We start from the raw sequence: 27,041 nt of genomic DNA, 5'->3' as shown, positions 1-27,041 counted from the left end.
TTGTAGTGCCCGAAACTGGTTCTGAATGTTGTTTTTGCACATCTTCATTCTTGACACGTAACTGATGATACCCGGACTGTAAGTCTATCTTAGAGAAATATTGTGCCTGTAACGCCTCGAATTTTGAGAGTCGAGCAAAGCTCAACTCCTAATATCCAATGCATCACTTATGCAACATAGATAATGATGTTTAAATGTTGTCCATATTAGTACATTAAAAATGAGTGGGATTATACCAAAATAGCATATCATACTCCAGAGAGGTGATTTGATTAAGCAAGAGGAAGATTGTAACATGCATATTTGAACAAGTGATTTACAACCTCTAGAGTATAAGTATATAACTGGGATGAATGTTTACATGTATTGTTTCTAAAATCTATGAAATAGCAAAACATAAAGTGTCCAACTATTCTATAACCCTGTAATCCCGGCAACGCAGCTCTAGGTTTACATAGACCTGCCTGAGAGTTGCACGTAGGAGAACTCCTCGTCTAAGAAATTCGGCTCTGTCGCGTAAGCCTCATCATCATCTTCAACTAAAATAGAGTCTGGTTGGTGTTTTAAAACACCATCCCAGAGTGAGAGTGAATGATCAACTCAGTGGTACTATAAGGCAAAAGTTAACATGTTATCATTTCAATCAAGCAGTAATGATAAAGCAATACAACAAGCATTTCCTAACTACTCTGGTTAATGCAGGGATGATATGCAGTAATGATGCATGCCCATGCCAACACTCCCTCAGTGACTTCATTAACCATTCGTGCATGGCAAACTCCCTAAACATGCGCTTTCTCACCAAAGCACATGTAATGCGGTGCGTGGTCATGTTAACCGAGTACTTAATTAGTCTCATTCATACAACAGGTTTGGGAAGCTAAGGTACCTCCCTTTATATCATTAACCCAAGAGGGGATCCATCTAGGGTCGTTAATCCTAGGTAATCATATACAATAGGCAAGTTGTAGGGCATCACCCCAAATGAAAGCAGTGGATAGGTAAATTCAAGTATTTATACTCGATTTCACTACGGGAGGCTCATCACCTGAACATAGGCCGACAGCTCGAATACAATGTCCTATACCACCATATTCAACTCACGAGTTTGGGTTACTCACTGGACACTATGGGGAGGCTCGTCACCCCAGCGTAGGCCGACAGCTCGACCACGGTGTCCCATACCACCATGCCCAGCTCATGAGTCTTAGCGGATCGTGGTACCATGGTTGAAATGGGTTTTACATTGGTAAGTGGTACCTTAGATTCAAGCAGTAATGTCCATACATGGTAAACATACAATAGGCCAATTGGATTATTTGACAAGTTCAATTGGTATGAGCGCACACTGAATTAATCAACATGGAGCGCATAAGCACTCCACGTGGCCTAACCACTATCGACAATCGTCGTACGGCTCAGATTCTTCGAACGTATCCAATGTGGCGAGACTAATTCGGCCACTCAATCGAGAACCGTTACTGATTGCCTGGACTACATTGTAGTCCTAATCATACTCAAATGCAGCATATAGAAACATGTGACAATCATATAAGCATTTAAGAATGATCCAAGTACAACATTCATTTGAGCATTTTATCAAACATATTGAACATGTTACTGAACATTATAATTCATCCATAACTTACATAGTTAAAATTAGGGTCACATAAAGGAAATCATACATATAATTAAGGTAATTGAGAATCTTAATCAAATAATTTATCAAACACTTAGCCTACACATTACCAAATACATAGACTAGATTAATTATGACATGAACTATAATAATTTCCTACGCAACATAGGCTATAACGCACATAACAAACATGGATCTTAGATTAGATATCACGACAAGCACAAGATCATAATTTCAAGTTCATTCAAACATTTCAACAAACACATGGAATACATATTTTTCCAACATAGTTCATACATGTATAATATACGAAAAATGTCATAACTAAGATCATATGACAGCAATCAAGTTAGAAATAAATCATTACTGACATTAAAAGCCTTGAAAACCATAACCTAAACGTTTATTGTCTACACATTTCATCGGATAACTCATTTCGAACTTGGTTCGAATCCTATGTTCCTGTATTCAGAACGACGGTCACCTAAATCAGGAAAATTCGTTAGCTAGGTTGACAAACAACTATTCTATACCTTGACTACGGCACTAGGGTTTGGATTTCTTACCCAAATCGTCGTCGGAACGAGTCGTGTAGCGTAATGGAGAGGCGATCTTGTGCGTGTAGTCGTGGGAGAGAAACACCGCCATGATCTCCCGAGCTTTCTCTCTTCTCCTCACTCTTTTCTCTTCTTTTCTCTCTTCTCTCTCCTAGGGTTTGAAGCAAATTCGTATGAAATGGGAATGGGGTGGTTTAAGGTCTTTAAATAGGCTCAGAATTGGTTCAAATGGCCCCAGGGCCATGGTTTACTTAGGTTATAGCCAAAGGGTGTCTGTTTCGGACAAACGGGATTGATCTGGAGGTCTATTACCTGTCTATGCTACAGAGTAAGTCCCCTGACAATAGATCTAGGCCAGGTTACGATTTTGGCATGTTTGGATTGGCCGATCAACCGTGATGGACTTGTATCAGATTAACGATCGTTGTCACTCGATCAGGGCCACAAGTATACAGATATGTGCAGGAAAATTTTCCTGATCCATGGGTGCAGTTGGGTCAAAAACTGACAGTCTGAAGTCTTCAATTTTGCCTGCAAGCGAATGGTCCAATTCACTTAAGTTTGGGTTCATTTTCTAAAGATATTCGAATTTCTCACACACTTCGCTCAAGGCTCAAGTTGTGTGTTTCTGGATACTATTTGGGCTCGATTCCCGCGATTCAAGCCCAATAAGACAGTTGTAACCCTATAGTTTCACGGTCATCAGACTTTCAACGGGCGGTCCAAGTCTGATACGAAGTTTCAATATGCTCCCGAGAGCAACTGGGTTTTGGGATTTTTCTGAAGTTTTCAAGTAATATTGAGTTAGCGATTTTAATGGTTTTAGGTCTTACAGTTTGTATAGATAGTGGTTCAAGCTAATTCGCTGATTACTTTAGTCTAGTACTTAATTAATTTTCATTTAATTTCTACAGTATACGGTCTTTAGGGATTTCTGCCTGAGGTGGTGCTCGGGTCTTTATACGGATTTTTCCGAGACATTACAATCTACCCCCCTTAAAGAAAAATTTCATCCTCGAAATTAGTACCTTTTCATACTCTTCGAGGATCTGAGGGTAGTTCATACGGACTTCAGCTTCTGTTTCCCAAGTAGCCTCTTCCTCAGTGTGGTGAGTCCACAATACTTTCACAAGTGGCATAACTTTGATGCATAGCACCTGTTCCTTCTTATCCAGAATACGTGTTGGTCGCATTACATAGGTAGCATCTTCACTTAGCTACACCTGCTCCCACTTGATAATGTGCATAAGATAAGGAACATACTTCTTCAGCATCGATACGTGAAACACATTGTGCACGCATGTGAGTGGCGTGGGCAAAGCAAGACGGTATGCTACCACACCCACTCAGTCTATAATCTGGAATAGACAAATAAATCGCAGTGTGAGTTTCCCTTTCTTGCCAAATCGAAGGACTCCCTTCATGGGGAAAACCTTAAGAAATACATGGTCCCCAACTTCAAATTCCACCTTTCGCCGTCGGGTATTTACGTAACTCTTCTTTCTACTCTAGGCTGCAAGAAGTCGACGCTTGATAATGTCGATCTTCTCTGAGGTCGTCTGTACTAAATCTGGGCCAATCAAACTCTTCTCACCAACTTCTGCTCAAAAATGGGGTGCTCAACATGGTTGAAGTTTGGTCAGAAACTGACGTTCCGAAATCCTCAATTTTGCGCGTGAGCGAATGGTCCAATTCACTTAAGTTTCAATACATTTTCTAAAGGTATTCGTGCTTCTCACACACTTTACTCAGGGCTCAAGTTGTGCATTTCTGAACACTATTTGGGCTCGATTCCCGCGATGGTTGTCAAGCCCAGTAGGATGGATATAACCCTATAGTTTCGCAGTCATCAGACTTTCGACGTACGGTCCAGGTCCGATACAGAGTTTCAATGTACTCTCGAGAGCGACAGGCTCTTGGGATTTCTCTTAAGTTTTTAAGTAGTGTTGAGTTAGCGGTATTGCTGGTTTTAGGTCTTACCAATTGTGAAAATGGTGGTTCATGCTACATCCACCAATTATTCAGTATAACATTTAACAAATTTTTGCCTAAATTACTACAGAATACAGTCCTTAGGTATTTCTACCTGAGGTGGTACTCAGGTCTTTGTACAAATTTTTCCGAGACGTTCCAGTTACTAAATTGGTAGTTTCTAAGTTAGGTCCTGAAAACAAAACAAAATAAGTCAGTTTTAAAATAGGAATTCTAAAATTAGAAAGTTTTTAAAAATAAAAATAGAAAGTAGACTAGTTTCTAAAAAAGGGAAGTTTCTAAAAACAAAAAATAAACCCTAATCCTAAAAATAGAAAAAAGAAAAATTAGAAAGAGATTACCAATTTAGAAAGTCTATATCAGGATCCTACAAAACAGGAAAGTTAGGTTAGTTTCTAAAATCAAACAGGAAAACCTAATCCTAAAATAAATAGAAACTAGAAAAACCCTAATCTTAAGCTAATTCCAAAACTAGCTAATCTCAGAAAAACGCAGTCGTCAATCCCCGACAATGACGCCAAAAACTTGTTCACAACCCCAAGTGTAGGGTCACGATGTAGTAATAATTTCGGTAAGACCGAGGTCAATCCACAGGGACTAAACCTTGTACGTATTTTGAAAGTAACTAGAACTAGCACTAGAAGAAGATGTAATCTAAATCTGGAGAATGTAAGAGAATAATTGTAAATTATGTAACTAAAACTCATAAAATTCAAAAGATGGGAAACTGGGTTTCTAAGGATCCACTTGTAGAGATCCTGGAGATCTATGCTTGATTCACGAATACAACTGGAATCAAAGTCCCATCTTCATCCAATTGGAAGATATTTCATTAAAAATCAAATCTGAACTTCCTTTGATCTAGTCTCAATGGATGAGAGGTATGAGAACTAGAATTGATTCCATCATAAGACTATGCCCATGAGGGAAAGTAAACAACAAAATGTACCAATCCACAACCAATCTAAGAAAATTATGAACGTTAGGAAGGATTCCATCATCTAACCATGTCCATGAGATAATGGTGAACAACAGGGTTCCCAAGTTCACAATCCCTATAATGAAAAGAACATACTCAAAGCTATCCCAGATCTATTGTAATTTAAGTCACAATAAACCATTAAAAACTAAAAGTATTTCTTATAATAAAACTAAAATCAAGGAGAGTTCAATAAACATAAATCAAGCTATAGAAAGTATCCCATCACGCTACAAGCTTCACCTCTTATCCCTAGCTAAGAGGTTTAGCCAACCATAGATATGATCAAGCGAAATTCTCTTAAAAACATCAAAGGAGAAAACTAAAGGAGGAGAAAAAAAAATTCTTTGAAGTCGGCCCGTTCCACAACTCTCTCTCTCTCTCTCTCTCTCTCTCTCTCTCTCTCTCTCTCTCTCTCTCTTCACATCTCACGTCCACAGCTGATGCCCTCCATGTCCCTTTCTCTCTTTCTTTTATAGGCTGGAGTAGGTCGGTCTGCTAGGCTGGAGTCGATGGCAGCTTTCGCAGCTCCTTTCGCACCTTGCGCAGTGAAAACGCAAACCTTCTTGCATTGGATTAAAGTTTGGCACAAAGAAGATTCGGGCGCATGATCTGTTTCGTTTGGCCTTCTTGGCCTTTGTTGGTTGTCCCATGGGAGGGGTTTGGATGGCTAGAATCGTCGGTCCGACCCTATGCATGATCATCAAATGGCCCACAGCAGTCGTTTCTCTCGGACGCGAACATGCAAAGAACCTATGTTTGCATAACCCATGGGGTCCACATTCCCTGTCAAAAGAGAAATCTACTCCATCCATTGGATTTGTGGTGGAATTTTAGTCGGACATTCGCAGTTTTGGATTGCCATTGATGCAGCCCAATGAATCTTTGCTTTCGTCGTCCATCCTACGTTTGAACTTGATTTTCGTGTGTGCACGTGCATGGCGGTACTTGGACACCATGGGTTTGGTCAGCCCCACCATCCGGACACATTGGATGGTTCAGATCATTAAAACGAGCGATGATGGTGGACCACAATGCTCCACAGCGATCGTCTATGCGGACGCTGTGTGAGAGGGGAGAGAGAGTTTGAGATGGGTTCGGTCAACTTGCTTTGACCAAACCCTCCCATTTTGGTGTAGTACGGATGCACATACCCCATGTGCATGCACGACACTAGTGTGGGGGCCCACAGTGATGTGTATGAGAAATATGCACCATTCATCAGCCTTCCCATCTAATTTAAGGGGTGGAGCCCAAATTTGAGGCATATCCAGAGATCAGGTGGGCCCTAAAACGATGATTTATGGTTGATCTTTCTGTTGGACCACTTCCACAAAGATCTGAGGGTTAAAATTTTACGTGTATAGTTATTTTATGATCTTCAGGCCAGGTATAAAGTTTCGTGGCAAACGGATGGTGAGAACCCTGTGATCTTGCATTTAGGACGATTTTCAAGCTTCCTTATCTTCAATCACTTAGTTTTCTCGGATCTTTGGCATGTGAATTCTTCATTCTCGGTCTCCTAAGATCCATCCCTTGCCTTGGGGATTCTTGAGCTTCAAATCCATGCCTTTAGCACCCTTTTTAGTCCAAGCTCTTAAATTCACCTTACAACAAAAACATTATTATAATAGAACGTTTAAGCATTATTATGTACGTAAAAGCAAGTAATAACTGGGGTCTAATATGCAATATTTGACCCTTAACATCACTTCACATGACTAATCGTAGGGGTAAAAATGTCCAGAGGAATTGCAAGAGAGACATGTCAGTTTGGTTTTACCAATATTAGTCATTTTTGTCTTTGCCTTAGGAGTGCTTTATAAGGTAAGGATTTGTACTTGTGTTTTGTTCTTTGCAGACAAAGGCACTGTAGGATCCAAAAATTCAAAACATTCTATCTGACCCCAACATGAGACAGGTATGCTTTTAGGAGTTTTTATGGTGATCATGGTTGTGGCATTATCTGTTAATACTGCAAAAACTTCATAGTTTTATGTTGGTTATCATTGGTCATGGCATCATCTGTCATTTTTCTAATGATGCCATCTCTTCTATGTAGGAGTGATTGACCCCTCATGCATCTTGGAACAACTTGAGGCTGAAATTGCAAAAGTGAATGAAGAAGCTTTTAGCAGGAAAGAGATTCTATAGAAGGTTGAAAGTTGGTACTCACAAACCACAAATATTTCTTTCTTTCAAATTTTCATGTTATCCAATTCTGTTGAATTACCCTAGAGCAAGTCAAGGTTGTATGCTCCATTTTGGCAGGTATGATCATGGGCACACGCATCCATTTCTAGATATACCCATTTCTCCAAAGCCCTGAACGAACCAACTTATTTGAGAAGGTAAGTCTACACAATAGAAAAGCAGGAAATATATCATCCAAATTCAAGTACTCTTTATTTTTTTTAATTAATGAGAATCGTCGACGGCTAAAACCATCGAAAACACCGATGGTTTTGGCAGTCGCACTTACTTGTTGAAAACGCTGATGGTTTTGGTCGTCCCCCTTACCGTCGGAAACGACGAGAGTTTTAGCCATCAAAAACGCCGACAGTTTTAATTTGTCGGCGAGCAATGCTGACTCGCCCTTTACCGACGGACTTTGCGATGGCTAAAAGCCGTCGAGGAAGGTCATTGCAGACAGTTTTTAACCATTGGCATTGCCCTATTTTTTTGGTAGTGTGATGGGTAGAGTAGTGGCCTTCTCCTAGTCCACGGATAAATGCTTACAGTTCTTCAAGTGGCTGAAGGGAAATATAAAGCTCTTGGACAAAGGAATGCGATCAAGCATTTCATCAACTGAAGAAATACTTGGGGTCCCCACCGCTGCTCTTTAAAGCTAGAACTGGGGAGCTGCTGCTACTTTATTTAACGGTATTGACCAAAGCGGTTAGCTCGACATTGCCAAAAATAAAAAAATAAAAAATAAATAAAAATGCATCAAGTCCATCATAAAATGCAATTAATGACAAAAATTATTTGTCGAATGGTCCAGTGAAGGTTTTTTGTCGTAAAACCTAAACGACGGGTAACGTCCGTAAAAAATAAAAAATAAAAATTGACGGATCTTGTAGATCGTAGAACTCCAAAAGTAATGAATTTTGTTCTGTTGTTTGAAAATTGTGCAACGGATATGGTCTATTGCTTCTCGTTGGATAAAATGGATTACAAACCTGTAAAATATTTCAAGCCAAAAAATAAATAACTTCTACATTTGTTTATTGAATCTGTTGGACTTGGTAGCATATCTGTACACATCAAAATCATAATATGAAGGCATATATGACCATTCAAATGCATGGATTGTTAAAATTCATAAAATATCTATACACGTCAAAATCATAATATAAAGGCCAGAGAGAATATCTAATCACGTGTAGTTGTTCACTGAGCTAGTCTATTGGAATAATCTAAACTATCCATGCCAACAAAAATAGAGTAAACAATCATTTATGTTTGTTAATTGAAAACCAATCAAAGAGAACATCCTTGCCATCAATTTTCCTTGTAGAATATTGAGGCTAAACCATTTTTAGTTTATTGTTTGTCCCTGTATAGGGCAATCAATTGGTTGGGCTAACATAGGCCAATCAAACCCAAAAGCTTTAAATAGAGCAAGGCAAATAGGGCCTGTAACAAATCAAAATCAAGGCCCAGAACATGACGGCCTATGTCCATGGTTCGGCTAAATATCCTTTAAGAGAAGGGTTTTATATAGGTTTAACGTACAACCAGTTGTCTAAAACTAGACATGAGAATTCAACATATAGTCCATCATCCACAGTCAAAATTTGGAAGGGATCTTAACACGGTCTACTATATATATTAAGTCTTAAATCAGAAACTCATGAGAATGGATAGTGGATAATTCAACTTTACGTTGGATAATGTACTATAACTAGTACACAAGAATAAAGAGCCCCACCTGAGCTCGAACCTTAGGAGCTATTGTTCTAGCTAAAGCTAGCCATAGGACAATTCGACTCGCCTAACTCGACTCGTCCGACTTATTCAGACCCGACTCGATCCAAACCGAACGGGTGAGTCAGTCCGAACCGAGTAGGCTTCACCCAATCCGAACTCAAATCGAGTCCAGTTCGAGTTACCCAGTAACTTGACTCGAAACTTGATCCGGTCAAACTCAACTAGATCCGAAACCGACTCAACTCAAATTCGGGTATATATATAATAAAAAAATTCTAATTTTAAATATCTTTAGCCCTATACACCACACCCGAACCCACTCTGACTCGATTCTCAAACTCTCTTTCTCCCTCATCCTCCTCTTCCAATCTCGACAACCACCCACCACCATCACCACCCTCCACTCTCTATCTCTCTTATCTACTCCCTTCCACCCTCCTCTTTCAAGCCTGATAGCCACCCACCACCACCACCTTCCTCTCTCTCTCTCTCTCTCTCTCTCTCTCTCTCTCTCTCTCTCTCTCTCTCTCTCTCCTCTCCTCTCCCCTCCCTCCCTCCCTCATCTCTCGATCCGAATTAAATCTAAATCGGTGCCAACTCAAAAAGAAAGGAAAGGGTCACAAGTGAATTTGAAAGACGACAATCAAAATCTAAACCGCGAATTTGAAAGATGACAATCTCATCATTAATTAGAACTTGAACTGTGGATGACATAGAATACAAATTGAAAAAAAAAAAAAACAAACCATGAAACAAGGAAGGAAAGGGTCACAAGTTTTAACTCGCGACTCATACCATACATTTTGTCGTTTTTTGAACATGTTGCACCTAATAGTCATTTTATCCAAAAAAAAAAAAAAAACAAAACAAAACAAAAACAAAACAAGATTCTTTCCTAAGTACCCCATTCACAATATTCACAAGAATTTTTAAGCGGAATTCCATTCACAAAATTCACAAGATTATTTAATAAGAACCCCACAAAATTCACAAGGTTGGCCTGAATTGCAAACTGAATTATATATGATATTCTAGCCATGATTTATTCCTGGATCACTTGCACTACACTGTTTCAGCAAAGTTGTTCGTTTTGAAGTGTTTCAATTTTTTCTTTAATGCAAATATGAAGAACTGAAAGGGACCAAAATAAATGGCATATAAATACTTCAATCAAAGGCATGATTTGAATGGAGGACGAACTTGTTCTGAGTTCTCAAGCATGAACTCGTTCGAGTTTTATTTACTGAATTTTCTTAAAACTTATGTTAGTTCTATTTCATAAATGCATCGAGAAGACAACATGGACCTTGAACTCAACTTCATAAGGTTCAATAGTTCCAGAAAAAAAAAATGTGTACATTTGCCATAGCAAAGGAAAAACTTGGATACTCTGAAAAAATGTGATGGTGGATATGCAGATATTAAGAAAATGCACACGTGGCATACAGGTTAAACCATCTAAATCATGGGTCCCAATCTAGATGGCTCGTCGCCTATGGAAATTCAATGACAATAAAACTACATCGAAGGATCAAGAAGCATTAACACAACAATATCATTTGTCAAAATCCAATAATGGATACAAGAGAATCTATACCACAGAGGCCTTAACTCAGCCCAATTGACCAGAAAAGCCTGTGCTTTTGCTATATGAAAAAATTAAAATTAAAATAAAAAGTGATTGGACAATCCAACAATCATTATTCTAATACATAATTATTATTAACTAAAATAGGTGAAACTTATTTTCAAGTGGCACCCAAGCAAACCCAAGACTATGGCATTCTTAAATGATACTTACATGTCAACTCCTTCAACAAAATATAATAGGTTGCTAACAAATAGGGTTTTTTATCCAGAAGTCTGGGCACTGGGAGTTGCAAGGGTTTTAGGCTGTATCAATTTAGTATATGGCTGTCATGTTTGTAATATAGAGCTAAAAATAAAAAATAAAATCATAGCCACATAGTTAAGAAAATTATCACATTCATTTCGGTCTTTGCCTTTGTGGCATCTGCCATTTTGACATCACCATCCTGCGGTTGCAACATCTTTCAATCAATTAAAAGAATAGAAACTAAAACAACATAAACAGTTTGCATGATGAAAGAGAAACAGTGCATGTGCAGCACTTCATCATTACGATGCCATCTTTATATAAGATACCATTCTGAAGTTAGTACAATGAAGATGATGTAGCCTTGTATTACAACGAACTTTCAAATACCATCAAAGATACTGGCACAAAAGAATGGAAAAACATATAGCGCCAGAAGTTTTGGACAATTTTTCCTATGTAATTAGTCTCAAGATTAACAACAGACGGATGCAATTCTACACATTGTTCGTCAGTCAACCCGTGTGGACTTCATAGACACTGATTACAAATAATATTTACAATATCATCAACTCCATTCAGGTGACTTCTGGTGCCTTATTTAATTTATTAAATCATGAACATCATTACCATTTTCTTAGGAGTCTTGGCAGACTCTTGATCCTCACTTTCTCATACTCCTCATCTGTACTGCTACTTTTCTCTTATCTTTCTTGGGAACATCTCTTTTCTGAATACAGAGTTGCATGAACTTAGGAAAGGAGTTAATATCATCAAGGCATCAACCAATCACCAACAAGGTAAACAAAACCCCAAGGATACCAATAAAAAGAAAAAATAGTATATAATATATAATATATAATATATATATATATATATATATATATATATATATATATATATATATATATATATATATATCCTAGGATTTTATTGCAAAGCTAGAATAGTGAATATCCACAGGAATGGTGATATCAAATGATTAATACAGAAGTTAAAATAACCACAATAAGATCATGCAATGTGTAAAAATATCACTATAAGATTTTGTTCGGCAGTGATACAACAATAAAAGATGAGTAAAAATTGTTGGAATTGCAAACCAAAACACTGCATTTACTGTGACTGTTCCTCTTCCAAAGCACAGCAACACTTCCCATGGAGATGCTCATGGAAGATGAAAATGCTTGTATATTTTCTAGGAACATTTAAGTGTTAGAAGCTCCTAGCAGGGGCAGTTTTGCCTTTTCACCCTACATTCAAATGCCTATAAATTGGCATCTTGTGTATCCGGTTGAAGCAAGCAAAGTAATCAAGTCAGTAAGCTTGTAAACAATAGTCAAGTAGCAAAGTCTCTTCTCATTTTTACGTGTCCAGTGAGTTTAAATCCATGGCATAGATAAAGCCAAAGTGTAAGGCCCCCCTCTGCTAACAAACTGGTATCAGAGCCTAGCTCATTTTCTAGAAGAAGTTTTCGATTTTTTTTTCCAGCCAAGTACAGATTTCTCTGGAGAAAAATCTGTTTGAAAAAATTCAGATTGCTTGCAGTTTTTCAACAAAAAAAAAAAAAAAAAAAAAAAACAACCAAGTTTCCAGCAGTTTTTCAGTCAAGTACAGATTTTTTTTTTCAAAAAAAGAAAAAAGAAAAAATCTGTTTAAGAAAAAAAAAATCAAGTTGTAGAGCCAAGTTTTTTAAAGTTCCGTAGTTGAAGTTGCCAACAATTTTTCCTAACCAAGAAAAGAGAAATTCTGTTAAAAAAATGTATATATATTTCAACATTTTTTTCAGCGAAGAAAAATCAGATTTTAAGAAAAAATCTGTCCAAAAAAAAATAAAATCTGTTTTTAAAAAAAAAATCAGCTTTCAAAAGTTTTTCTAGCTAAGGAAAAAATCTGTTTTCTATTTCATCTTTCTCTCCCTTCATTAAAATAATAATAATAAAAAAAAAGATGGTCAGCTCAATCCAGCCGCAGGTTCCTAAGTTGTCTAAGGACAACTATGAAAAGTGGTGCATCCAAATAAAGGCGTTGTTCGGGTCGCAAGAACTATGGGAGATCGTCACCGATGGGTATGTAGAACCCACTATGGAGGAAGAAGCCGCCTTTACCAACAAAGAAAAAACCGCTCTCAAAAATCAAAAGAAAAAAGATAACAAGGCTTTGTTCCTCCTCTATCAAGGGTTGGATGAATCAACATTTGAAAAGATTGTCAAAGTGACATCAAGCAAGAAAGCTTGGGATACCCTTGACACCATCTTCAAGGGTGTTGATCGAGTGAAGCAGGTTCACCTTCAAATACTAAGAGTCGAGTTCGAAGCGGCGCACATGAAAGAAGGTGAAAGTATCTCTGACTACTTCTCACGTCTAATTGTTATTGTTAACAATTTAAAAAGAAATGGTGAAAAAGTTGAAGACATATGTGTCATTAAAAAGGCACTGCGATATCTCACAACCAAGTTTGAGCATGTGATTGTGGCGATCGAAGAATCAAAAGACTTGGAAAAACTGTCCATCGAAGAACTGATGGGTTCGTTGAAGTGCATGAGCAACGAATGCAAAAGAATGTTGGTTCAATGCTTGAACATGCCTTAGAGTCTAAGTTGACTCTAAATGAACAAAAGCATGGTCATACACAATGAGGGGGTCGTGGCACTAGCAATCGTGCAAGAGGCAGAGGGCGTGGATATCATCCAAGCCATCAACAAAATCAACAAAATTTTACCAGTTTTCGTGGAAGAGGAAATGGAAGAGGCTGGTTCATATGTGGTCGTGAAAACATAAAGAACGTTCAATGCCACAATTTCAAGAAATTTGGCTATTATGCATCTGAGTGTTGGAGCAAAGTGGATCAAGATGAACAATCCAACTATGCCAAAGCATCACACCATGAAGAAGAAGACTCCACACTCCTCCTCGCACAAGAAAAGACATGTGAACAACCAGATGTGTGGTATCTTGACACTGGTGCAAGCAACCACATGAGTGGTAACAAAGAACTGCTCGTGGAACTCACAGAAGGAGTTCGTGGTGACGTGAGTTTTGGCAACTCATCAAAGGTACCCGTGATAGGTAAAGGAAAAATTTAAATCTATTAGAAGAAGGGTGAGCCAAATTAGATCTCTAATGTTTATTACGTACCAAACATGAAAAATAACATACTCAGTATCGGCCAACTCCTTGAGAAGGGGTATGTCATACACATGGAGAACTATTCTCTCTATAAGAGATGCTCACAGAAGACTTGTGGCTCAAGTCCAAATGGCGAAGAATTGCATGTTTCTGCTCCATATTAACACAAAGGCTGAGAAGTGTTTCTGTGGACTCGTGAAGAATGATTCATGGAGATGGCATCTTCACTTTGGGCATCTCTATTTCAGTGGCCTCAAACTCTTATCATCATCAAGCATGGTGCATGACTTGTCAGCTATTGAAGCTCGAGAACATGTGTGTGAGGCGTGCACACTCGACAAGCAACAAAGGAACTCCTTTCCAAGTGGAGTGTCTTGTAACGCCCTGAAATTCGGGGGTCGAGCATAACTCAGCTCACGAGTTTCAAAACATCACTTATGCAGCACATGCAATGATGGATGTCTGTTGCCTGTATGAGTGCATACAACATGGAATAGATTAAGCCAAACTGCAAACATAATTCAGGGATAAGTGAAAGTCGCAATCGGAAGACTTAAAGAAATATATGTGTACATGTGCAAGTCCCTGTGATATGTATGCTCTGCCAGGTCATAATCACAAGTGTTTGTCTTCAAAATACAAGTATCAAAATGAAATTATCTATTAAAACAGAAAACCCAGAATCCCCGTAGATCAGGACGCGGCTCACATGAATCCGCTTGAGAACTGCATAAAAGAAAATGCATCCTCATCATCCTCGTACTCCTGCTCTGCCTCAGGGGTCGCATCATCATCTGCATCTAAGACAGAGTCTGGTTGGTGTTGAAACACCGTCCCAGAACATGGGAGTGAGTGATCAACTCAGTGGAACTATACAGTAAAAGTTAACATGTTATCAAATCAATCAAACAGTAATGATAAGGCAATACAATCAAATACATCCTAATTACTCTTGTTAATGCAAGGATGTATGTAGAAATGATGCATGCTCTCGCCCGCACTCCCTCAGCGTCTTCATCTTACGGTACGCATGACAACCTCCCACAGCGCCAACGATGCCAACACACATGCAATGCGGTGCATGAAAATGATTACCAAGTTATTATTAGTCCTTTTCATATAGCAGGATTGGGAAGCTAAGGTACCTTCCTCATATCAATTTCCACACAGTGATCCATTCTAGGGTCGTCAGTCCTAGGCAGTCTCATACGATCATATGGTTCTAGGTCGCTGCAAAGGGCTCGTCACCAATCAATATACCTTAGTTACTACACTAAGTCTCGTCGCCTCAATGCAGTATCAAGGTATGCTCGAGGTCACTACAAAGGGCTCGTCACCAATCAATGTAGGCCGACAGCACGAATATAGTGTCCCATACCACCATAATCGGCTCACGAGTCTGGTGTGCTCACTGGTCACTACTGGGAGACCCGTCACCCCAGCGTAGGTCGACAGCTCAACCACGGTATCTCATACCACCATGCCCGGCTCATGAGTCTTAGCGGATTAAGGTACAATGGTTAACGGGATTGCATCGGTAAGTTTGGTACCCTAGATTCAAACAATAGCATCCATACATGGTGCACATTCATCGGGACAATCGGGTTACTTGACGAGCTCGACTAGCACGACCGTATGTTGAGTTGAATGACATAAAGTGCGCAAGCACTCCGTGTGGCCAAACCACTGCCGTCAACCTTAATATGACTCGGGTTCGTCAAACACATCCTACGTGGCGGAAACAACCTCGTCCACGAACTCAAGGTCTATTACCGATTCCCTGGACTATTTCATAGTCCCAAACACATTCAAGTATAACAGATATTCATACCAACAATTTAGAATAATAATGGATCAACAATTCTAATCATACAGTATATGAGCATTTGATGAATATCAACTTAACATGGATATACATATAAGTAGTGCCTGAATTTAAACAACAAGGAATGTAAATTGCATGTGGGAAATCATTCACACCAACAAGATAGTTGAGAATCTCTTCTCAACACCCATAAAAAGGTACCATATATTACACACTTGATCATTCAGACATTTCTACAAACACTTAGACTACATATTCCAACATACATGACGTATGTTGGTGGTAACACACATTTGGACAATTCCTTTCATCAAGGAGTTGCTACACATACAACTAACACAAATACACGACAATTAATCATGGCAAACACATACTCATATTTCAGACGTATACGATACTTTCTACATACACAAGGAATACACAAATCTCAATCTAACTCATATATATCAGGAACGCAATATAAACATCGCATTTGGCATGTGAAATTGCACCCACAACAAGAATAAACCATTAACCGACATTGAAAGCCTTGAAAACCATAACCTATACGAATATAGTCCGCACCTTAAACCAGAAAATGAGCAACAGATCTGATTCGGACAATAAGTCTTCGTCAACGGTGACTAGAAAACCTAAAGCATGAATAAAATGAACTACATCAACACTTAGACTATTCTAAGCTCCAAAACAGACTAGGGTTTGATTGACTTACCCAAGAATGAACTTAGAATCGCCGGAATAACGATTCAGAAGTGATGGTTTAGAGACGCAAAGTAACAGGGAAGAATCTCAAGATGATTCACCAACATCTCTCTCACTTTCTCTCTCTTTTCCACTCTCTCCTTCAGCTAGGGTTAGAAAATTCGTATGGAATTGAGAGTGAGGGTTTTAAGGTCTTTATATAGGCCTAAAATTGATGAACATAGCCCCAGGGCCAAGGTATACTTAGGTTATAACCAAATCGGGTCTATTTCGATCCAACGGAGCGCTTCTGGTGGTCTCTTTTCCACGTGCGGTCGGACTTAAGCTCACTGACCATGGATCTAGGTCAAGCTGAGTTTTTGTACTGATCAGATTTACAGATCAGCCGTGGCGGACCAATCTTAATTCAACGGTCACTGAAACTCGATCAGGTCCACAAGCACTATGACATGCCTGGGCCATCTTCCCTGATCCAAGGGTAAATTTGGGTTAGAATCCAACGGTCAGATTGCTTAAAATCGTGGCACAAGTAACACAACTCAGATTTCATAAATTTATATTTAATTTCTCACCTTTCTCACCCTCTTTACTCCGGACTCAAGCAAATCGACTCAGGACATCATCTGATCTTGATTTTTGAGGTGATGGTCAAGCCCAACAAGGTGATCATAAATGTCTAAGATCATCGCTATCAGACTTTCGACGCACGGTCCAGGTCCAATATAAAGTTTCCAAGTACTCCCGAGAGCATCTGGATTTAGCGTTGAATCCTAGATTTCAGGGTAACATAGCGCTAACGATTCTACAGGTTTTGAGTCTTGCAGATCAAATTTAAAGTGATTTGTGCTAATTTCACAAGCAATCGAGTTTAGTGCTAATTAACCCACATTTAACTTCTCAAGAATTTGAGGTAGTACTCGGGTCTTTGCACGAAATTTTATGGGTCATTACAATCTACCCCCCTTAAAGAAAAATTTCGTCCCCGAAATTCGTACCTTCTCATACTCCTTAAGGATCTGAGGGTAGGTCTTTCTGACCTCAGCTTCAGTCTCCCAAGTAGCCTCTTCTTCACTGTGATGCGTCCACAGTACTTTCACAAGAGGGATGACCTTGCTACACAATACCTGCTCCTTCCTGTCTAGGATATGCGTCGATCGCAGTACATATGTGGCATCCTCGCTCAACTGCACCTGCTCCCAACTGATAATATGCGAAGGATCAGGAACGTACTTCTTCAGCATAGAAACATGAAATACGTTATACACGCCCGCAAGTGGTGTGGGCAAAGCAAGGCGGTATGCTACCGCTCCCACTGGATCCAATATTTGAAATGGACCAATAAATCTCGGCGTGAGCTTCCCCTTCTAACCAAACCGCGAGACTCCCTTCATAGGGAAAACCTTAAGAAATATATGGTCTCTAACCTCAAACTCAAGCGGTCGCCGCCTCGTATCAGTGTAACTCTTTTGCCTGCTTTGGGCTGTCAGAAGTCAACATCGAATAATGTTAACTTTCTCTAAAGTCGCCTGAACCAACTCTGGGCCAATCAAACTACGCTCGTCAACTTCTGCCCAGCAATGCGATGCTCTGCACGGGCGACCATACAATGCCTCGTAGGGATCCATGCAGATACTCGCCTGAAAACTGTTGTTATACGCGAACTCTGCATAAGAGAGACAGTCATCCCAACTGTCCTTGAAATCCTCAACACAAGCTCGCAACATGTCTTCTAGAATCTGATTCACACATTCCGTCTGCCCATCTGTCTGCGGATGAAACGCGGTGCTAAACTTCAATTTCACACCCATCGCTTCCTTTATACGAGTCTAGAAGATAGATGTGAATCACGTGTCTCTGTCAGACACAATCTCTAAGGGAACTTCGTGTAGATGTACAATCTCCTTGATATACAACCTAGCCAACTCGTCTGCAGAGTTTGTGAATTTGATCGGTAAGAAATGAGCCAACTTCGTCAATCGGTCGACGATCACCCAAATAGAGTTATGTCCCTTCCTCGTTCTCGGTAGCCCTGCAATAAAATCCATAGAGATGAAGTCCCATTTCCATTCTGCTACGGGCATGGGCTGAAGCAGTCCAGGAGGTCGGCGATGCTCTGCCTTGACCTGCTGGCACATGAGACAACGAGATACGAACTCAGCAATGTGAAACTTCATGCTGTCCCACCAATAGGATCTTCTCATATCTTGATACATCTTCGTGCCACCAGGATGCATTGCAAGCTTAGAATTATGAGCTGACTCGAGAACCTCCCGTCTCAAGTCAGGAATGTCTGGGACACATAGCCGGCCACGATATCGTAGGCCCCCATCTGAACCAACACTTCACTCGGAGTCCTCATCTGTACGAACCCCCTCTCTCATCTTCGCTAAAAGCTCATCATCTGCCTGAGCTGCAATGATCCTCTCGTCAATGAGGGGTTGTACTCGAATGTGTGCGATAATCTCATATAGCTCTTCCACCGTGAGTTTCTGCTCAAAGTCTCGCACAAACTCCATCATGTCTCATTCTGTTATCATTAGTGGAGCCGCAAACTCTAAAGCCTTCTTGCGACTCAACGCGTCTGCCACAAGGTTTGCCTTGCCCAGATGGTAAGAGACATCGAACTTAAAGTCCTTTAATGTTTCCATCCATCAACGTTGCCTCATATTCAAGTCACGCTGCGTGAAAACATACTTAAGGCTCTTGTGGTCGCAAAAGAGCTCGAACTCCTCTCCGTAGAGGTAATGTCTCCAGAGCTTTAGTGGGAAAATGACAGTTGCTAACTCCAGGTCGTGTGTAGGGTAATTCTCTTCGTGTTTCCTCAACTGTCTCAAGGCATATGCAATCACCCTGTCCTTCTGCATAAGGACACAACCCAGACCAACATGAGAGGTGTCAGTATATATCGTATACTTAACCCCTTGCTCTGGCAATACTAGTACGGGGGCGGACGTCAACTTGTCCTTCAGCTCCTGAAAAGCTATTTCCGCCATCTCATTCCAAGCAAACTTCAAGTCTTTTCGTGTCAACTGAGACAATGGTCTGGCTATCTTCGAGAAGTTTCGTATGAAACGTCGATAATAGCCTGCTAGACCCAGAAAGCTTCTCACCTCAGTAACCGAACTAGGCTTCTTCCAGTCCTGAACTACATCTACCTTAGCAAGGTCGACAGCTATCCCTTCCTTGGACACCACATGTCCAAGGAACTTGACTTCCTCCTTCCAGAAATTACATTTATTGAACTGTGTAAAAAGCTGATTCTTCCTGAGAGCATCCTAGACTACTCTTAAGTGCTCCTTGTGCTCTTCCCGACAGGCAGAATATATCAAAATGTCATCGATAAAGACAATGACGAATCAGAACAAAAATGGCCGAAACACCCTGTTCATCAAATCCATGAACACGGCCGGTGCGTTCGTAAGACCGAACGACATCACAAGGAACTCATAATGGCCGAAACTAGTCTTGAACGCGGTCTTCTGCACGTCCTCATCCTTGACGCGTAACTGATGATACCCTGACTGCAGATCAACCTTCGAAAAGTACCGTGCCCCCTTCAACTGATCAAATAGATCATCGATCCTAGGCAAAGGATACTTGTTCTTCACAGTCACCTGATTCAACCTGCAATAATCTATACATAATCGCAAGGAACCACCCTTCTTCTTGACAAACAAGACAGGTGCTCCCCAAGGGGACACACTAGGTCGAATAAAGCCCAAATTCAACAAGCCATCTATCTGCTTCCTCAATTCCTCCATTTCACTCGGAGGCATGCGATAGGTGGGTAAAGAAATAGGTGTCGCACCAGGCATGAGATCGATAGTAAAATCAATCTCGCGCCGAGGGGGTAATCTAGGAATTAACTCGAATACATCTTCAAAATCCCGAACTATTGGCGTGCTTTCAAGCGCCAAACCAGCAATACTCTCCAACAAAGAAGTATAACAACCAAAATGAAAAGGGTAACTGACCTGAATAGGGAAAGTAAATGTCTCGCCCTCAGGTCCATGGACTGTCACCAGCCTAGCTTCACAATCAATCTCTGCTCGCATCTTCGCGAGCCAATTCATACCCAAAATGACATCGTAATGATATAAAGATGCGACAAACAGGTCAACTAAAATCGATCTGCTCCCTAGATCAATCAAACAACCCATACAAATCTTGGTAATATCAGAGGAGGTCCCTGTAGCAGTAGTGAGCATCACTCCCTTCATAGTAACTGTGCCCAAACTCAGGCGCTTAACTGCCGCATACGATATAATAGAGGTAGTGGATCCAGTATCCACCAACAAGGAAACAGGAATACCTTGAATGTGAGTTGTAACCTCAAAAGATCTCGGTGCCAAGTCAGCCCCAGGCGCTTCAGCTATAAGCGCGTGAACTCGAGCCTGCTGCGGGTGATTCGACGGTGGAACCATGGGCTGCTGAGGTGGCTTGAAACGAGGTACAGAAGGTCTGAAGGATGGGTGAGCTGGCACTGAACGAAGGGGTGGAGTTGATATGACCTGAGGCATCGAACGACTGATCCTCTGTAGCGGAGTAAAACCATTGTCCCGCATTCGCATAAAATAATTACGATCCGAATGCCCAATCTTCCCATAGTATGAACAGCACAAGTCAGAACGCATCTGCTGAGCCAGTGACGCAACACGTCTCGGAGGAGAATCTGCCCGCGGCCTCTTGCCGAGAAATGGTGTACTCAGAAAGTTAGGTCACGGTCTGGGAACCAAAGGTGCTCCCATACGGGATGACCTGTCCCCGTCCTTCTCAGCTTGTAGGGACATGCTCACCAACTCAGCATAAGAAGATATGCTAGCACAGTACATCTTCGATCAAATCTCAGGCCTCAACCCCTCAGAAAAACCCTGCATCCGCATCGGCTGATCACCCAGATGCAAAGGAGCATATCGACCCAGCTCAGAAAACTGGTTCTCATACTCAGTCACCGACATCCCTCCATGACGGAGGTGAAGGAACTCACTCTCCTTCTCGTGTCGGTAAGTGACTGGAAAATACTTCTCGTGGAAGCGTGCCTCAAACGCCTGCCACGTCCACTCGAAACCCTTCGTAACTATGTGGAGAACACTGTCCCATCATAAACTGGCCTCCTTCTCAAACATGAAGGAGGCAAGCTCGACCTGCTCAGCCACAGAACAGTGAAGCGGCCTCTGCATCTTAGAGATGCGGTCAATCCAGTACTCAGCCTCCTCGGGTCTATGAGAACTCGCAAATGTGGGAGGTTGTAAGCGTTGGAATCGCTCAAATGTGCCGCTAGCACCAGTGTTCCGAAATGGGTGCATTGGTGAAGCAGGTGAAGTCGCCCCCATCAACTGAGTAAAGATGTCAGCCTAAGAAGACAAAAACTGCTACTGCTGCTGCTGCTGCTGCTGCCGGTGCTGCTGCTACTGGATCTGCTACTGCTGTATCAATAGCATCATCTGCTCAAGCCTATCAGGAGGCGGAGCGGATGAAGATGCATAAGGCGTCGACACAGATGCACGGTTCGGCTCAGGAACCAAAGGCGTGACTGGTGTAGCCATGTGTGGTAGGAGTCGGCCCAGCAGCGGGGCCAGTAGCTGGCTGAGAGTCCGGCCTAGCACCAAAATGAGACGGGCCTGACTGTGGATCCGTCTGGCTATCGCCTAGGGGGAAACCCCGGCAAGCGATTCCCCCAAGGAGAGACAGGCCGAAGTCTTCGAGCCCTTAGGAGGCATACCCTACATTCAACAGAGGATACAACCAGTGAGATTCAACATCTACATAATCCACCCACACAGCATTTACATCACAACTCAAGGATAAAGAACATGCATTTCAATTAATAAAATTGTTGCAATACAAGAAGTGCAGCATTACATGGATCACGATAGAGAAAGCATGCGAGCTAATACATCTAAAGCTTTAAACAACAAACAACTTCCAACTACTACGCCTATAACGGCTACACACAATAACAAACACCAAAACAGAGCAAAGGACGACTACATCTGTAACTACTCATCAAAATCAGGAGATGGAGGAGGGGCACCCTTATCCTGCAGGCAACATAGGATGGACTTCAGAGTATGAGACATCTTCTTGAACTTATGCTTCACGAGGCCTCGAAGATCTATAATATCCTGGAGTAGGACAGCCTGACCCTCCTCAAGCCGAGCTATACAAGCATCTCTGGCGGCCTGATCTGTGCCCTGCTCAGGTGCCACAGGAGGAGAACTCTCACTCGTGTCCTGGGCCTCCACTTCTTCCTCGTCCTGCTCTTCTTCTTCTTCTATCTCAGCTCCACCTTCTTCATTACTCTCTTCCTCATTGCTCTCGGTCTCATCCTCACTTTCTTTAAGTAAGGCTTGTCGTCGACGAGGCCCAATGTCCATCTAATTAAGGGTTGTCTCATTAATGTAACGAACAGGTACCGGCTTTTTCGCCCCAAGCCTGTAGCCAAACTCATGTGCAAGCTTACAAATGAGTCGGTCAAATGGGAGCGATTCGGTCCTCCTATTCGAACGAGCGATAAGGACAATCTGACGCAAGATGTACGTTGGCTTACATAGCTTCTCTCCTTGCCCCACCTGATACAGAAAATCTACCATCAGGCACGTACACTTGCTGCGGTTGCTTCACCTTAGATAAACATTGAATGTGCACATGTGGTGAAGCAAGCGGAAGTCGTCCGTCATGTTGGTTGCTAAAAGGCTTCTGTTAGGCTGTCATTTGACCAGACGACCACACAGGAACCGCGTGCGGTGATCTCTCTCGCGCGCACTACTCAGATTCTTCTCACTTGCATGAACCTCGCCAAGTGGCACGTTCAGAAGTCGGGATATCAAAGCGACGTTGATCGTGGCCTCCCGATCTCTTCCGCAAGGGATCTTGAACTGCAATGGCTCCAGCGAAGGTTCCCGAATGTGGGCATAAAAAGCTCGGACAGTACCCACATTGGCACGGTATTCGCCCTCAAACAGGGGACACCAACCGGCCCCTTCCAGGCACTCTAATAAGAGAAATTCGCCAAATAGCTGTGGATCTACATGAGCTTCAAAAAGGACCCTACGGCCTTCATAAACTCCATGAGATAGCTCTGCCAACAAGGTTCTTCCGACGGGAGCTTGAGGATCGAGGTCCCGCTTTGTCTGAAACTCTTGAGTGGCGGTCGTGCTCACGGCGGCACCTCTCGGCCTCCGTGCACGGGTTGGGCGGCTAGGCCCGGCTACATCAACGGGAGCTCTCTTCTTCCCCGTGAAAGAGAGAATGGTGGAGATGGAAAAATATGGCCGTAACAAGCTCGAATAGGGCCATGAAAAATGAGAGAAAAGAGGAAAATGGGAAGAATGGTGAGGCTTCCACGAATTTGAGGCTCAAAGGAAGGATTTGAGTGCTCAAATGGAAAGAAAGGAGAGGGAAAACAACAATGGAGGTGGGTTTTGAGATGGGTAGAATGGGGATGCATGAAAATGAAAGAAGAAAGGGTTTGAGGAGGAATTTTTATGGGATTTTGAGAGAAACTTCAAGAAAAGGAAAGCATGGGAGGGTATTTTATGAAGGAAAGAGGGTTTAGAAGGGGTTTTAATCATGCAACCCTGGATGAGTGGGCCACACTAGCCCCTATATGCATCGGCCCAAGCCAGCCTGCTGGGCGGCGAGGGCTCGCCGAACCAGCGAGGTCATCGCCGGTCTCTGGACAATCCGGTAATGACTCGCCATTTGGGCGAGGTCCTCCTGGCCCCTAAGCCACAAATGATGTGGGTCTCCCCCTCGGTCCCCCTGGAATGGCCCCGATTGGGCCCTTAGTCCGATTTGACGCTTATCAGGTCACTAAGAGAAGAAACTGATACAGATGTAGGTTTACAAGCATTTTAATGGCTGGGATGGGATGATACACCATCTAAACTCGTCAGTGGACGGTCTAAAAGAGATTTAGGGTCGCTGTGTGTGATCAGGAGTGTATACAGACTCGATCTCGGCGATCATTTTCAGTAAACTTCACCGATAGAAGCAACGGATAAACTATACAAATTCTAGATAAATCTCACACCCTTCTACACTAAGGTGGCTACAACGTGCAGTGTGTGACCATAACCCAGGTCCGGTTTAATCCAAATTATGCACTGATACAACTTGTAACGCCCTGAAATTCGAGGGTCGAGCATAACTCAGCTCCCAAGTTTCAAAACATCACTTATGCAACACATGCAATGATGGATGTATGTTGCCTATATGAGTGCATAAAACATGGAATAGATTAAGCCAAACTGCAAACATAATTCAGGGATAAGTGAAAGTCGCAAGCGGAAGACTTAAAGAAATATATGTGTACATGTGCAAGTCCCTGTGATATGTATGCTCTGCCAGGTCATAATTACAAGTGTTTGTCTTCAAAATACAAGTATCAAAATGAAATTATCTATTACAACAGAAAACCCAAAATCCCCGTAGATCAGGATGCGGCTCACACGAACCCGCCTAAGAACTGCATAAAAGAAAACGCATCCTCGTCGTCCTCGTACTCCTGCTCTGCCTCAGGGGTCGTATCATCATCTGCATCTAAGACAAAGTCTGGTTAGTGTTGAAACACCGTCCCAGAACGTGGGAGTGAGTGATCAACTCAGTGGAACTATACAGTAAAAGTAAACATGTTATCAAATCAATCAAGCAGTAATGATAAGGCAATACAATCAAATACGTCCTAATTACTCTTGTTAATGCAAGGATGTATGTAGAAATGATGCATGCTCTCGCCTGCAATCCCTTAGCGTCCTCATCTTAAGGTACACATGACAACCTCTCGCAGTGCCAACGACGCCAACGCATATGCAATGCGGTGCATGAAAATGATTACCAAGTTATTATTAGTCCTTTTCATACAGCAGGATTGGGAAGCTAAGGTACCTTCCTCATATCAATTTTCACACAGTGATCCATTCTAGGGTCGTCAATCTTAGGCAATCTCATACGATCATATGGTTCTAGGTCGCTGCAAAGGGCTCGTCACCAATCAATGCATGCTTATCATACCTTAGTTACTACGCTAAGGCTCGTCACCTCAATGCAGTACCAAGGTATGCTCGAGGTCACTATAAAGGGCTCGTCACCAATCAATGTAGGCCGACAGCACGAATATAGTGTCCCATACCACCATAATCGGTTCACGAGTCTGGTGTGCTCACTGGTCACTACGGGGAGGCTCGTCACCCCAGCGTAGGCCGACAGCTCGACCACGGTGTCCCATACCACCATGCCCGGCTCATGAGTCTTAGCGGATTAAGGTATAACGGTTAACGGGATTGCATCGGTAAGTTTGGTACCCTAGATTCAAACAATAGCGTCCATACATGGTGCACATCCACCGGGACAATCGGGTTACTTGACGAGCTCGATTAGCACGAGCGCATGTTGAGTTGAACGACATAGAGTGCGCAAACACTCCGTGTGGCCAAACCACTGCCGTCAACCTTAATACGACTTGGGTTCGTCAAACACGTCCTACATGGCGGAAACAACCTCAGCCACGAACTCAAGGTCTATTACCGATTCCCTGGACTATTACATAGTCCCAAACACATTCAAGTATAACAGATATTCATACCAACAATTTAGAACAATAATGGATCAACAATTCTAATCATACAGTATATCAGCATTCGATGAATATCAACTTAACATGGATATACACATAAGTAGTGCCTGAATTTAAACAACAAGGAATGTAAATTGCATGTGGGAAATCATTCACACCAACAAGATAGTTGAGAATCTCTTCTCAACACCCATAAAAAGTACCATATATAACACACTTGATCATTCAGACATTTCTACAAACACTTAGACTACAGATTCCAACATACATGACATATGTTGGTGGTAACACACATTTGGACAATTCCTTTCATCAAGGAGTTGCTACACATACAACTAACACAAATACACGACAATTAATCATGGCAAACACATACTCATATTTCAGACGTATACGATACTTTCTACATACACAAGGAATACACAAATCTCAATCTAACTCATATATATCAGGAACGCAATATAAACATCGCATTTGGCATGTGAAATTGCACCCACAACAAGAATAAACCATTAACCGACATTGAAAGCCTTGAAAACCATAACCTATATGAATATAGTCCGCACCTTAAACCAGAAAATGAGCAACAGATCTGATTCAGACGATAAGTCTTCATCAACGGCGACTAAAAAACCTAAGGCATGAATAAAATGAACTACATCAACACTTAGACTATTCTAAGCTCCAAAACAGACTAGGGTTTGATTGACTTACCCGAGAATGAACTTAGAATCGCCGGAATAACGATTCAGAAGTGATGGCTTAGAGATGCGAAGTAACAGGGAAGAATCTCAAGATGATTCACCAAATTCTCTATCACTTTCTCTCTCTTTTCCTCTCTCTCCTTCAGCTAGGGTTAGAAAATTCGTAT

The sequence above is a fragment of the Magnolia sinica genome, chromosome 3 (genome assembly GCF_029962835.1).
Source record: "Magnolia sinica isolate HGM2019 chromosome 3, MsV1, whole genome shotgun sequence".
Lineage (NCBI taxonomy): Eukaryota > Viridiplantae > Streptophyta > Magnoliopsida > Magnoliales > Magnoliaceae > Magnolia > Magnolia sinica.
Note: the sequence above shows the minus strand (reverse complement) of the source record.